The 16,522-nt window shown below is 40.0% G+C and overlaps 1 long non-coding RNA gene across 1 annotated transcript; it reads right to left on the reverse strand.

Moving 5' to 3' along the window:
* Positions 1-273: 273 nt before the first annotated feature.
* LOC117884247 lies at positions 274-5,428 on the reverse strand. The gene is made up of 3 exons (XR_004647529.1): positions 5,343-5,428; positions 3,587-3,629; positions 274-311 (listed from the first exon to the last, which is right to left on the reverse strand). It is a non-coding gene; the product is annotated as an uncharacterized LOC117884247 (long non-coding RNA).
* Positions 5,429-16,522: the final 11,094 nt, after the last annotated feature.

Consider the following 16,522-nt stretch of genomic DNA (forward strand, 5'->3'; position numbering starts at 1 on the left):
GGTTTGGGGAGGAACTGAAAAAAAAATGTTTGCACAAAACTCGGCAAATCCAAACCCATGAGCATTGCTCAACTTTAGAGAATGACCAGCCAAAACCGGAGGGAAACATGACAGATGCTCTTTGTCTCCATCAGGCTACCTTAATAATTCTGCCAGATCTTCCCTCTGGGCTCCCTTACTTAGGTGAATTAATTGGGGAAAGGAGCCTGCTTTATAAGGTTCTTGAACCCACCCATAAATCCCTCCACCAATCATAGCCCTCTGTCTACTAACCTGCTTTCCAAATGGCTTCTTTCTCACGCGATCAAAATCTTTCCCCAGGTGCAGATCCATCAGAATCACCAATAAACCCGAACCACATGCCAAGGAAAATGGAAGAGTTCAATGTTTAGCACCTCGCAGGCTCTCATTTCAAAGGACATGCTACAATATGGTCTTGCTGCTGCATACCTCCATTCCCATTGCCAGATTCCCACCCTATAAACTAGATTCATTCCAGATGAATCTCAGTCCAGGCATGGAGATAAAGGACAAATAATGCTGCTGGAGTGATTGAGTGAGACAAGGAAAGGTTAGGTTAGGTAGAGTAAAAACCATCTGCCCAACCACGCTCCAGCTTACAGGAGTTAAAGAGCCCTCGTCATTACATTACCTTGTCCCTCTCCTGAAAGTGGAAAAGATTCCTCTGCTCATGAAAAAATATACTGCCATATTCTGTTGCCAAGGTCAATGAAAAATGGTAAATGTATATGGCTGTAGGGACAGGTACCATCTCCTACGGTACAAATTATATCTCTCTCTCATTCTAGTGTAGACATCTCTATTTGGTCTCTAATACAAGTTCCTGCCCCTGGAGATAGTACCTGAAACTCTCCAAAGTCCATTTGATGGAAAGCCATTCTTTTTTCAGTCCTTGAATAACGAGTCTCTTGGGAGAAAAGTTTCACACTAGTGAAGTCAATTGCTCGTTCTTGACCATTCTCTTCCTGCAGTAAAACTATGTTTCTCTCTACTAAAGAGGCTAGCCTCCTGACTTTAAGGGGCTTCTCAAAGTCTGGACTAATTGAGAGGACATCTATGTAAATGGATCATACGATACAGGAATAACTTCTCAGATTCCTCATTCTATACAGTGTAGGAAATATTAGGTACTGAGATGGTGTTAAACTGTGGTATAAATATGAAGTACTATCCTGTTGAACTAAGGAGACGGTGGATTTCTTGTTATCTTGTTTTAGGCAATCCTAAATTGCTTTGAGTTTTCCACTTGTGCACCAATCTTGCCACTTCCAAGAAGATATTCCAGGCACTTGTATCTTTGGACCAATGTAGATTTCTTTCTCAGTTCTTTCATTTTAGTCCAGTCACCAGAGTTTAAAAAACATTACATTTATCACATAAATATAAGGTTTTCCTTACCAATATGCTGTTTGTTTCTGAGGTTGTTTAGGGCCTTTTTTGACCCAACAGGTTTTGATCTGTCTCTGAGTTAAAAATGAAAATAAAATCTGGATTCCTACTCAGACTCCCAGTGATCATTAAAATCCATGATTCAGAAGGCATGGAATCATAGAGGCTGGAGATAAAAAAGACTTACTAAGTCATCTACCTTTCCTCCATAGTCCTACTCTATCCCACTGCAGGATTGATCTCTGCACTAGTGTTTTGTCCAGACTAATTTCAAATGTCTCAAATGATGGGTTTCCACTTTTCCCCCTAGCCTAGAAGATGATTCCACAGCCTGATGGATCTCACCGGTATCTTTGTTTTTTAAGCAGAATTCTGTGCTGACTTCATTGAGCATCCTCTGCTTAACTATTGATGGCATGATATGGCCCAGTTGGGAACACCAATATGTATTTCTTCCTTAATTTCATTTTCTGATTCCTAGTTACATGCAGTTCCCTTCCCTTCCTTAAGGAACTCCTCTACATCCTTCAAATATTTGCAGACTGGTGTCATGGCCTCCTTATTAATCACTTAACCAAATTATACATCTTCATTTCTGTTCATGTTTCCTTATAGGTCAGTGAGCTAGATTTTAAGGTGCAGCTGAAATGCAGCAGGTCAAGGGGTGCGAGGTTGTTTTAATGTGTACCTTTGCATTCCCCTGATCCTGCTACCACTGTGTCCCCGGTGCAGGGTCTTTCTCCTGAGCTAACTACAGATAGTCACAAGGGGCCAAAATATGCAGCCTAAGATTGGTATGGTGCAGGATCATTTTGGCCACACCCACTTACCCCTGCTATGCCAATAGGAGGCTGGGTAAGTGGTGTAAGAGTCCCCCATGTCAGATCTCAGCCACCAGAAGTTTATCCTTACACTGGTTTGATTCTATCTGGGTCACCTGAGCAACTTTAGAGCCAGATTTGGCCAGTGGTGTCATGCAAACAGCCACCCTGGAGAATCTGGCCCATTCTTTCTAGCCCTTTGATCATTTTTATTGAATCAGATCCTATATTTGCAGAAATTCACCATAGAGGTATACAGGACCCACTCCTATGGGGTGCTGAGCTAACTGGTAACTAATATTACCTCTCAAAAATTATTTTCCTTGATGGGCAAATTTTCAAAAATAAGCAAGATAAGACGGTTATTTATTATGTTCCAAAATATTCCCTCCTCAAGATCTCTGAGATGTAATCATGGACACTTGGCAGCAATGGTTTTAGAGTGAGTGGGACAATGTACTGCATCTCTGTGACTCCTAATGAGATCAACAGTGTGTTCAAATTTCTAGCTTTGCACTTGAGCTGTGTGTAGATGATAGTCATTTTGCACAATACAGTGATCCTTCAAATGTTACTTGAGTTAACAGCCCCACAGACCTCAAATTTGATCTCAGCTGGGTAGCTTATATAAATAAGTTTCAGGTTTGGCTTGATAATTTCAAGACATGCCTTCTTCTTTTCATTTTACCTGGGTTCACGCTAGTCATTTTTTTATTTAAAGGGAAAGTATTTTTCCATCAAATTATGGACATGCTTGATATAATCTTTTTTGTTGAACAATTTTAAATAAATACTTCATGTTACAAAATATTGAGCAATTTTAATGCCTTGTTAGTACACTATTGCTGAAAGAAGCACATAGCACAGAAGAAATGAATGATTCAATTTGGTGAACCCAAACACGGGTGTGTACCACCTGATTTATGATTGCTAAAAGCAAATGGTGGAATAAAAATAATTTCTTTATACAGGTGAATTCCGCTAAACTAATAAAACAGTGCTCTGTGTGTGTGTGGGTAATGTTGTTTAAACATCATCTAGAATATGATAAGCAGTGAATAAATTAAGAATCTGTTTGTTAAACTATGCCTAGATTTAAACACATAATTGTTAAGTAATGTATATTTTGCTGAGATTACATATGGAAATTTATTTTTCAAATAAACATAGGTTCCATCTCCTCCCCCGCCTCCTGCCCCCTCCCTCACCCCGAGGGCTCCATGTTTCAATGTAATCTTTCTAATGCTGACTTTTTTCTTGAATTGACATTTTTTTCAGAAAAAACATGGATACTTGTCCATGTCTATATGCTCTTGTTGTGCACCTTCACTTCTGGGTTCTGTTCAGCTTCTTACCTAAAGCCTCAGGCATTGCTGTCTGCTCAATAGTTCCCAAACCCTATAAAGAAGAAACAAGATGACGTATTACTTTTTAAACATAAACTACTCATGACTAAGACCCAATAATTCACTCGCTCCCACTAGAATGCTGAATGATTAAGTCTGACATCAGTCAGTGCCAGTAGTGTATTTTTGATAAACCACAGTTGTCTGTTGTATACTCTAACATCTGTATTTTTCACACCAGAGGCATCTGTCTTGTTCAAGAAAATGAGACATGTAGCACACTGCTTGTGCAAGTAGTAAAACCGATAGAAACTCTACCAGTTATCATTCTAAATATAACTCCTTTCCATATTGATGGCAAATGACACATTTGGACCACTTTTTATCAAAACCGTTCCAAGGAACACACTCTTATACCCTATCATGAATGATCTGGGGTCATTGTTCTCACAGGCAATACCATCTAGCACTGAAGGGAGTTTGGGGGAAGGAGTGGGGAGAAGACTTAAGTAACTTTGCCATCACTGTTTACATCATCCTTAATAATCATTTTAAAGTTTTCACTTTTCTGTGCAACACTATTACGATCTCTTCAGCTTGTCAAATTTACCCTGCTCAGGGGAGGTCTTGAAAATCTTTCTTGCATAGATCCTGCACAAAAAGACTTACTGGGTTTGTTATGTGGCATATAACCTCCATTTTACCGCTAAGTAGTCATAAAGGATGAGTTTGACCCCCGCTGTAGATTTGACCCAGTATTCTTGTTGAAATTAAACATTCTAATGATTAGATTATACATTTGGAATTTAAGCTGTTTAGTTCGTAAACAGTACATGCTTCTGTTTTTGTTTTCTGTCTCTCTTTAGCCTAAATGTTGTATCATGGCCCGCTGTCGTTTTATTTGTTTAATGCACTTCACTAGAAAGTTACCCTGTGAGAAATGTTATTCCTTTATCCATGTAACCATTATTTACATGACAGCCTCTTTCCTGTCTCAGATTCACTAACAAAGATGTTGCTACCTTTTAAAAAAGTATAAATCCCCAGATCAACTTAATTTAAAACATGGGCCCAAATTTGAACTTCTAAAACAAAGGTGTGAAGGAAAAGGAATTATTCCAAAGCCCCTCAAAGACAGAATAGCAAAGAGAGAAAGAGAAAGATACTTTAAATACAAATTTGAAATAACTAAAAAGTGATCATGTTCCGGCTTAGCAATGTTACTTCCAACAATGCACTTGCTGTAGGCTTCAAACAGCATTAGTGGTCTAATTATAAGTTTAAAGGAGATTGCAAAAAAACAAAACAAACCATCGTTTTCAGTGTTTGCAATGAAGGGAATGTTAGACTTTGATCACAGTTAAAATGACGGCCCACTCAATAGGCAGATTCTTAGAAATAGCAACTGCTTTGGAGCATGTCTTTTAAACTGCCACGGATCAGTTAATTCTTGAGAATATTTAACAGGGGAAGTCCTAAAAGGGTTAAGAAGCTGCTGTAAGGAAGGCTAAAAATGATAGACTGGAAGAAAAAGAGGTAGTAAAAATTGAAGGATATAAAAAAAGCAGAGGAATGTGGCTGGGGAATAATAAAATAAGAGAGAGAAGTTAAACCAGTGACCCTTGTCGGCAGTGAAAAGCGGGAGATTAGAAAATGTTTCATGCTAATTTCCATGGAGATTTCTTTAATTTATCGAAAATTACTTTCTTCTGCTTTGATTTGTCCAACTGCCTGCCCCCTCACAGCTTTTTCGGGGTGGTCCTACCTGTCACGCCATGCTGAATATGGGCCTCATTTGCCCCCACACTGGGCCAAAGCGTCATGAGATTACTGAAGCGGCTCTGACGTCTCTATCAGCTTGTGCCACCACAATGCCCTATTCCCTTCCCCCCCCTCCCTTTCACAGCAGAGTCTTAGGATTCCTGTCACATGATGGCTTCATTGAGGGGGGGTTCGGGGGGGGGGCTTGCTGAAGCGCTTTCACTTTCCTTCTGATCCGTTCAGCTTGGTTCTCTCTGCTGCCTGGCATATCAAAGGAGATTTGTGGGTCATTGAGCCATGGACACAGAATATAAAGTCATCAGCCTGCCTGGCAGAATCAAAACAAAACAAAAATCAGTCATCGTTTACCATCTTCATCCTTCAAGTGGCAGGAGATCATTAGCCTCTTTTATGAATCTATATTGAAAGCATTTAATATTTAACAGATAATCAGGATGTTAGAGGTACCAGCTAAAAGACCTTAAATATTACAGCTTCTTACAGGGCCTATCGGATTATAGTGTGATGTAGCTAGCAAAAAGAAGAAGTTGTTTCTATCTCTGATTTTAAAGAGACAGGCTGACATTAATGACGCAAACTGATATTTTTAACTATCAGACTGGTATTTGTACAGAATAACACAGTCATTGCTTATAGTCTTCACCCTGGCTGTGACCAGTTACCGATTGGGTTTGTTTATGAGCATCATGGGCCAGATCAGTAGCTGGTGCAAATACACCAACTGGGGATTTGGCCCCCTTTCTATTTGAGAAGAGAGGTTCATGATGGTAACTCTTCTACAGGAGCTGTTATCACTTGCCACAGTTAGAATTGCCTCTGACAAACCTCACTCAGTGCATTTTGCTTATTTAACATTAGAACAAGTACTTGCATTAAAATCGGGAGGGCCTGTTCCTGGGATGTATTGAGCAACTTCAACTCCAGTTGACTTTCCAGGGAGTAGCTCACACCCAACAGCTTGCAAGAGGAACCCTGCACCATGCAGAAAAGTGGACCTGGCCACACCTGTACTGAAATGTCCGTGATATATTAATTAGAAACATTGCTAAACAGGCATCCGTTTGAAGTCATTTGGAGCTGTAGGTGCTTAGCACCAATGAAAATCGGGCTCATTAGTCTCTTCAAAACCAAATTTTAAGTTTAGCCACAGCCTTAAATGATTCTCTAAACACTCAGTCTTCAGTGAAGTTGCATAGTAATGAGGTTCTTTCTACTGTAACCCAGCATCACCTCAACCTCCTATGTGAGTTGCTAGGCTTGGCTATAACTGCAAGTTGGCTCAGCTAGACTGTTTGATTGGGAGGTAATGTGGTCTGGGGCCTACTGAAAATTCATAGGGTGCTGTCACTTCATCCACTGGAGCTTGGATTGGCAGGTAGTAAAAGCCTCCAGAGATCCTGGCTCAGCTTTGCATTGCAGTACCTCCACTGAGTCTATCCTGAAACACAGGGTGTCATCTTGCACATACGCTAATGATGTGATTTAGTAATACTTTCCCTCACTGCAGTCAGAAATCCTCAAAAATAGGTACCCTTTATCATACGGAGAATGGGTTCTGGGATTACGGCTACCTGTACATTAGCAAACACTCTTTAGTGATCTCCGCAACGATAAGATAGAGGAGATTCTTTACATTCCCCTAACTCTAACTTGGGAGCAAATCCTGACTGAAAACCTTACACTGTCAAAATTCCTTTGGACCGCAATAGGGAGTGAATTAATGAATTTAGGATTTGGCCCTTTGTAATTCATGTCACCAAGACCAGTGTAAATATGAAGGCTAATGTAACCAAGTGACCAGGATGCAAGGCCCCTGACTAACAAACCTGCTGCAGAGGTGTCATTTCCTAACCATTTAATTATAACTATCAGGATGCTTATGAATACAGTATTTCTCCAAATGGTTTCAAAGCAGAGAGACAGGCCAAAAAACCTCCACTCTCTATGGGCTGGACTGCGTCAGTGCTACCAGCCTCTCAGCAGTTTAAATGGTTGTGCAAGATCTTGGTTGCAGGGACAGCTGTCTTGGATCGTCTCTCCTCAAGACAATGTGGGAGCTACCAATCTCAAACAACGAGTCACTTATGATAGTCTTAGATCACAGAACCTGTTTGAAATGGGCATATCAAATGAATGGCTTCTCTGTAAAACTAGGACAACATCCTATATATTTAAAGAAATTAGTTACCCAGGAAAATGAATCAGAAGGAAAAAGTCAGGGGGCCAGATCCTGGGCTCTATCCATGCTGCGCTTGGAGCAGGGCCCAAAAGGTGAGGTAAAAAGGGCAAAACTGGCTTAAATCCATTATTGTGCTGCCTCAATCCTGAGGGCGGATGAGGACTAATTCAGCCACTGGTGTAAACTAGAACAGCAGCAGGTCATATAACTCTCTCTGTGTATTTCCTGACCCATCAAAAGTTACCTGACATGTGGTGATGTATGTTTATCCTCGTCTGAATAAGTGTCTGCTATCTATCTGTGTTGGCTTCCTCATACCCATACAGCTTAGTCTGTCATGTAATATATTCATGCTTCTCTTCCTAACACTCACCATCTCAGTTTCCTCTTGTATTTAAATCTTGGCTCCATAAATGATTTCAAATTCCCTCATGATCAAACATGATCATGCAGAGCTTGAAGTTAGAGAGAATGTTAAGTGTTCTCTAATTAATTGCATAAATGTGGAATGCAAAAATTAAGTGTTAACTGGTCATATCTGTGTGCAGTAGGTTCCCTCAATATGTGCTAGATTATGATAATTTACCATGTGCCTGAGATATTAGCGATTAACAATTTGCATGAAAATTATTTTCCAAAGGTTATGGTGATGCTTTCTTACCTTTATTTAAGTACTATAAGGGTTGTTAATATAGTAATGGAGGAACAGTGAAAAGAAGAATATACAGCATGCAATTCTGCCAATCCCTCTAGCTAGGTTTTTCTTTCTTACAGTATGCCCCTCACCATAATATTTATGTGCCACATTAAATAAAACAGAACTAGTAAATAAGTGAAATTTACACAATTATGGTTCATTAACTAATTGATGATGTACAGTTTTTTTAATGGAAGGTTAGAACAGCTGCCTTTGGAAAAAGTATATCTATTTACACCCTCTTTGTTTATGGCCAATCAAATACGACTCTTGTATTTGATTTTGAAATGCAAACTTCTTGTATGTGTCAGCTTTTAACTTGGAGAGGGATATTTTAACCCCCTTAGAAGTTAACCTTTAAAAGGAAAACTCTGCTTTACTGTGGTATTGACCTTGTTCTGGTAAATTGTAGTATTTTCCTTTACTTACTTTGCAATCTTAAAATGAGATGTTTATATCAAGGCTAAGTTGAAATATTTCTTTTTCCAGGTCACCCACTGTAGCTATGTCTATGTATATCTTGGGGAAAAAATGAAGCAGTTGCATCAGCTAAAAAGTATCTTGCTAGTGCTGTGTGAAACTCATCAGTGTCATTCTGTAGAGATGAATCCAAAAACTCAAAGCAAAACTAAGTTGAAACCATTAAGTTTTCCATCAAAATCTTGTGAAACCACAAATTGCATATTGTTTGGATGTGAAATCATAAACTGCCCCAGATTCCAAAAGCTCACAATTTAGCCAGTCTTTCAAGAAATCTAGTCTCAGGTTCAAGTTTGTAATGAAACCTCAAAGTAGGAGAGTTTCCTGTAATTTTTTTTACTTTATTCGCAAAAGCATGGCTTTAATTCCAAGCGGTACTGATACTGGACAACAACAGACACTAGAGCTAGTGGAAAAATAGAAGAATATGTTGTAAAAAGTTTTGTGAAAAAATGTATCCCCCTTTTTCATTGAAAATTTTTTGAATTTGAAATTTTATCAGCTCTAAGAGAAACACAACTGGACAACAGTGGTGGGTGTTGTGGCAGCAGACAATGGGTGAAATCCAGGCCTCATTAACTTCCGTAGAGAGAGGATTTCATCCCATGTGTTTAGCAAAGAACTAGAGAATGGCATCCTACCCAAAAATCCTTCGCTTTACTTGGGTCTTCTCTATGAATTGGAGGATCAAGAATTCCATGAGTTCTGCAACTTAACTCCACACTTATCACTTAAATATGTAAGAACAAATAAGCAGAAAAAATGCATACACAGGTGTGGTTATGCTCATTGAAGCATCTGTCCTCTGCAAGTCTATCATCACCATCATTAATATTTATTGTTATGGCTAGTCACATTTTTTTTAGAAAATTGGCGTTTTCCTATCAATTCTAATTTTGTTATTTTTTCCCATTTTTATCAGCTCTAATTATTATCATTTTTATTGTAGCTTCAGTGAAGATTAGGGGCCCTTGTGCTTGGTACTCATCAAATATTAATGAAACCTAGTTCTCTATTATCACTACAGCTATGTTGAAATCCCAGAGGAAAAGATTTTTAACGGACTTTATTCTCTCCAATATGAGAGAGTTGAAGGAAAAATATATAGCACGTTATGCATAAAGGTGTCTGGCAACATGCACATACCCAGTCATATTTTGTTCTGTATACAATGTTGGCCACCATAAACACAATTAAATGTTGTCCTCTCTTCCTTGGGGATCTCAACATAGCAGCAGTGATAATAGATCTTTGTGTTTCATTAAAGTTGTGGGTCTGATGCGGGAAAACTTGGATATGCAGAATATGAAGAGAAATAGCCAGCAGAAACAGTGAATAGAAACCATATTAGCTAGGAGCTTTGCCTCTGTGTGTTTGGTTGTGGAATATGCGTAATCATTCGATCCAATTGTTGCTAATTTAGTTGATGAGTGGAGGGTTTTTTCTTTCTGGTTTTGAGAGAGAGTGTTAGCTGTTGCTTTGTGCTCCTACTGGTCTTCAGCTCAGTTTTTAGACGTAGGATGGCAATTAAGAAAGGAATTGTATATTAAAATTAATATCTTTCACTATGGCCTGAATCTGCTCTGGCCCTTTGCATCTGATTGTCACATTTGGCTGGAAAGGGAGGAGAACCATTGCAATCCTGCTGTGGGGAGAGGTGAGAGTGAATGTGGAGAATCCGCTTTAGAATCCTTGGCCTGTGCATGCCATAGAGCAATGCTTTACAAGGGCTTGAGCCAGAGTAGCACAGAGGGTGGAGGCAAGGCAGGGTAGGTTAAGTGTAGGTAAGTAGCAAGTGGCTCTGGAGCAAGCTGTTTCCCCAGATGACCAGCTGCCCTCAAACTCAGCTGCAGAAGTTCCAGTTGTGGTGTCTTCGCAGCTGGAACTCCTCTGTGCTAAGCCTGTTTACATGGGCTTTTCCCAAGGGAAAGGATTGGACCTGCACAGTTGTTCAGCCGGGAGTCATAGAAGGTGAACGTGAATGTTCCATTAAAAACAAATGCCACTAGCGAAGCTGAATTCAAAAAGAAAAATGTCTGTCTTAGCCAGGGAGATTGTACTTCTGACAAGTAAAGAACACAGAGTTTGTGCTATTAATTCTGAATAATTGTTGGGACAGTAGAAGAGGGTAAATGGGGTGTCTATGAAAAGCTTTGTAATAAGATACTGTACTGTATGACAACATTTTCTAAGCTCTCTGGCAAAATACATAGAGTCAAACCTTGGTCCCAATGAAATCAATAGGAGTTTTGCCCTTCACTTCCACTGGACCCAGATTTGGCCCATAGCTAAAATGGGATAATATGTTAAGGGCCTGATTCTGATCTCCTTCACAGCACTGCCGCCTCATCTATGGAGCAGCACCCGACGTACGCTGATTTAAATGAGATCTTAATCGGGGCCAAGGACTGCCGTCCTGCAAAGCACTCGAGCAGGTGCTCAACTTTCAGCACATGCGCAGTCCCACTGAGTTGAAAGTTAGGTATGTGCTTTGTTGGATTGGAATCCAAGACTGGCTTCATTTTAATTACCTGATTTCTTTAGAAACCATTGGAAAATAACTTAAGCAGCGTTGTTTACAGGAAAGTAAATTAGATGCTACATAGTACAGTACTCCATTTGGCAGAAGCAAGCCTTCATGATGCCAGATTGTAATGACAGGTACCTAGGTTTTTGGACTGTATTGCCATTAGTAACATGAACTAAAATTAATGTGATATCAGTGACCGTTTTTATGATGTCTCATTGGAAGTTAACTAGTGTTTATCATTCTAACCTATGATATTTTTTCTCTCAAATTGTTGGAACATTGGAACAGCAGAAAGCATAACCTGGTAATTTATTACTTTATTGGTGTACAGAATATTTTGTGTTTGTATTTGGAATGGGAGGGGAGGAAGATGATTGACAACAAAAAACAAGTGGCTATGAAACTATTTTTAAAACGTCATAGCATTAGTTTCACTTATTTTGATGTGATCGAGGTGAGATTCTTTCATCACATTTGGTGTAAATCTGGAGTGACTGCAGAGAAGCGGCAGTGGTATGACACAGGTGCCAATGAGAGTAGGATCTAGTCCAGCCTTATTTGGGAAGAATAAAATTAGCATTGTTTTCAGATTAAGGCATCAGATCTCAGAATATTAGTATTGGCGGGAGGATCTGTTCTTTTATTTTTCCCCTCGGTTTGTGTCAGGCTCAGTGGTGTCTGCCAGCTATAGGCAGGGAAATATACTTTTTTACATACTCAAACATTCTAAGTATTAATAAGAAAAAAAATTAAAGTGGTTCTGACTATAAAATATTTTCCCAATGAGATTGTTAAGTACACTGAGGGAGGCAGAGCAGCATGACAAACCTGGCAAACTGCTGGGGCGGATTCTGAAATCCCTGAAGAAAATTTGTAAAGAGGTTGAAGTTACTCCAGCTGCAAAGCCTGATCCTAGAAAACTGGGGCAGCGTATTCCTTAAGCACTCCTCTCAGACTAGCCAGGGAAACTTGAGATTTATTATTTTGAACTTTCGCATTCTTCAGTTGGTGCTGTCTGTCCCTGCCTAGGTGAGTGGAGGGCATAGTCATAAATCAGATCTTACTTATCAAATGTGCAGTGTCATGAACCTCTCTCAGCATAGTCAATTCCACTCTAGCACTAACTTTCCAATCCTCTTAAATAGTTAGCCCACCTTGTAGCCTCGGTAGAGATCGCCTGTATATAAACAGGAAATTTGGCAGAAATTCAATCCCTTTCAGCTGAGTTTTCGTGATATGTTGTTATCCATAAGGGAACTTCAATTCTTGTACTAGAAAAGTCCAGCATCTCATTTTATTCAGTTCCTGTCTTCATTCTGTCCTCTCTCTTACTGTATTCATCTGCTATTGTTTCTCAGCCTTCATGGGAAGATTGCTGTTTCAGAAGATTAAAATGAATCTAATTTTATGTTTCAAATCCACATAAACCATGGATAGTTATGGATGCTTGGACTCATTGTGACAGCAAATTCAGCTTCGAATGCCCTGCAGGGAATTATGTCTTAACATGTTGTATCTCTTTTTCAGTGCCTGCAAGGCTATTTCTTCATCACCCTGTAAACTGCATGGTGGGGAATGCCAACAAAAAAATAAGACACATTGGAACATAAAAATGCAGTGTAAATAAGGTGTAAGATAGGCAGTAAAGCAACAAATGGCTTGTTCTATTTAAACCTACTCTGTAGAAAACAGAAATGGGAGATGCATTTTCTGATTATCTTGTGAACTGAGAAAGCTTCTGCATATTTCTAGAAAGAAATGTATCTTTCAGAATTAGTATTACACACTGGAGTCTAATTGGTTGCATGCATAAAAGTGCACAAACACATAATATAACATGGCTTTGCCTTTGTATTTGCTGTCATTAATGCTAAATGTTTTTTTCTAGCTCAGTCTACCTTCCCCTCTCCCCCTTTTTGGGGTGGAGGGGAAAGGGGCATGTAATTCAGCTTTTTCATCTACAGCAATTACTAATTTCAGATGAGTTGTTAGACCACACATGAATAATGTTCCTAAACAATGGCTTCAATTAGTGGTCAGATATAGCTTGTTGGTGTTTTAGGCCCTTTTCCCACCCTGGACTATACAATAGACATTTTGTAGATTCACGCAGGGTTTTCGCAACAGCTGCGTGAGATTTGCTTCTGAAGAAAATGTTCAAAAAGGGAGGTTGGGGGCTCATGCAAAGAAATGGATGCCTATATTTCAGTGTTTAATTACAGTGATTGCTAGTGTAACTGATGCTACTTAGCACTCAGAGAGAGAGAGTGGGGAAATGCATTTGTGTACTTGTTTGTTAAATTCAGCTTGTGATTCATTCTGGCACTGATTATTCATAAAGCTGGTCAAGAAACAAAATTTTTTTCCACACAAAAAAAATCGAGTTTTTGTCAAAAACAAACAAACAAGCAACCACCTGAAATATCTTTAGACTTAACATGAACTTTTTCACATTTCGGGCTTTCCATTTTTCAGTGAAAACCTGAGTATTTTAAGTGAACACCATTTTTTTTTTTCTGTGAAAAATTCCATTGTAGACAAAGTATCAGAGAGGTAGCCATGTTAGTCTGTATTGTAGACAAAACCCATTTTTGTCAAAGTTCTAACCAGTTTTAATTATTCACTTTGTAAATGGTTTTTCCACTGATAATTGGCAGCTGCTTGTTATTCATACACATGTGTGGGAAAGGGGTTATGTACGTGGATCTGAGTATTTGTGCTTGAGTTAGTGTAGTTGAGGGAACAAGCATCTCTTTGATGGACATCTTAGATATACACCGAATTATTTGGTAGGAATGTGACAAGAGAAAATTGAATATAAAATCTAGTAACAAATAAAGCTGGTTTATATCCTTGTATCTGCTTAATCGGGAAAGAATCCAGCTATTTTTAGGTAAGTCTGATTACATAGTGAAATATAATTCCCTTTCTTCTGCAAAAGTGGCAGGAAAAAAATGTAAGGGTCAGGGCCTCAGCTAGTGTAAATTGGGGAGCTATGCCGATTTGCGCCAGCTTAGGATCTGACTATAACTCTCCTGAGATTCCCTAGGATTGTCTATTTCCTGCTGTGTCTCATTAAGGTGATCACCACCCAACAGACTCTGAACAGCACACTAATCCACAGAAACCTTCCTACCAACACTACAAAAAGAAGGATTCTGCGTGGACTCCTCCTGAAGGTCGAAACAACAGATTGGACTTCTACATAGAGTGCTTCCGCCGACGTGCACGGGCTGAAATTGTGGAAAAGCAGCATCACTTGCCCCATAACCTCAGCCATGCAGAACAGAACACCATCCACAGCCTCAGGAACAACTCTGACATCATAATCAAAAAGTCTGAGAAAAGGAGGTGCTGTCGTCATCATGAATAGGTCGGAAGCTGCTAGGCAGCTCTCTAACACCACATTCTACAGGCCACATTCTACCCTCTGATCCCACTGAGGGTTACCAAAAGAAACTACACCATTTGCTCAAGAAACTTCCTGAAAAAGCATAGGAACAAATCTGCACAGACACACCCCTAGAACCCTGACTAGGGGTATTCTATCTGCTACCCAAGATCCATAAATCTGGAAATCCTGGACACCCCGTCGTCTCAGGCATTGGCACCCTGACAGCAGGATTGTCTGGCTATGTAGACTTTCTCCTCAGGCCCTATGCTACCAGCACTCCCAGCTATCTTCGAGACACCACTGACTTCCTGAGGAAACTACAATCCATTGATGATCTTCCAGAAAACACCATTCTGACCACTATGGAAGTTGAAGCCCTCTACACCAACATTCCAAACAAAGATGGACTACAAGCCGTCAGTATCCCCGATAATGTCACGGCAAACCTGGTGGCTGAACTTTGTGACTTTGTCCTCACCCACAACTATTTCACATTTGGGGACAATGTATACCTTCAAGTCAGTGGCACTGCTATGGGTACCCGCATGGCCCCCAGTATGCCAACATTTTTATAGCTGACTTAGAACAAAGCTTCCTCAGCTCTCATCCCCTAACACCTCTACTCTACTTGCGCTACATTGATGACATCTGCATCATCTGAACCCATGGAAAAGAAGCCCTGGAGGAATTCCACCATGATTTCAACAAGTTCCATCCTACCATCAACCTCAGCCTAGACCAGTCCACAGTCCACTTCCTGGACACTACAGTGATAATAAGTGATGGTCACATAAACACCACCCTATACCATAAACCTACTGACCGCTATACTTACCTACGTGCCTCCAGCTTTCATCCAGACCACATCACACGATCCATTGTCTACAGCCAAGTTCTAAGATACAACTGCACTTGCTCCAATCCCTCAGACAGAGACAAACACCTACAAGATCTCTATCAAGCGTTCTTAAAACTACAATACCCACCTGCTGAAGTGAAGAAACAGATTGACAGAGCCAGAAGAATACCCAGAAGTCACCTACTCCAGGACAGGCCCAACAAAGAAAGTAACAGCCACTAGCTGTCACCTTCAGCCCCCAACTAAAACCTCTCCAGCGCATCATCAAGGATCTACAACCTATCCTGAAGGACGATTCCTTACTCACACAGATCTTGGAAGACAGGCCAGTCCTCACTTACAGACAGCCCCCCAACCTGAAGCAAATATTTACCAGCAACCACACAACAAAAACACTAACCCAGGAACCTATCCTTGCAACAAAGCCCATTGCTAACTCTGTCCACATATCTATTCAAGGGACACCATCATAGGACCTAATCACATCAGCCACATCATCAGAGGCTCGTTCACCTGCATATTGATCAATGTGATATATGCCATCATGTGCCAGCAATGCCCCTCTGCCATGTACATTGGCCAAACTGGACAGCCTCTATGCAAAAGAATAAATGGACACAAATCAGACATCAAGAATTATAACATTCAAAAACCAGTCGGAGAACACTTCAACCTCCCTGGTCGCTCAACTACAGACCTAAAAGTCACAATTCTCCATCAAAAAAACTTCAAAAACAGACTCCAGCGAGAAACTGCAGAACTGGAATTAATTTGCAAACTGGACAGCATTAAATTAGGCTTGAATAAAGACTGGGAGTGGATGGGTCATTACACAAAGTAAAAACTATTTCCCCATGCTAATTTTCCCCCTACTGTTACTCACACCTTCTTGTCAACTGTTTGAAATGGGACATCCTGATTATCACTACAAAAGGTTTTTTTCTCCTGCTGATAATAGCCCACCTTAAGTGATTAGTCTCGTTAGAGTTGGTATGGAAACACCCATTTTTCAGGTTCTCTGTGT

This window comes from Trachemys scripta, chromosome 10, assembly GCF_013100865.1.
Source record: "Trachemys scripta elegans isolate TJP31775 chromosome 10, CAS_Tse_1.0, whole genome shotgun sequence".
Lineage (NCBI taxonomy): Eukaryota > Metazoa > Chordata > Testudines > Emydidae > Trachemys > Trachemys scripta.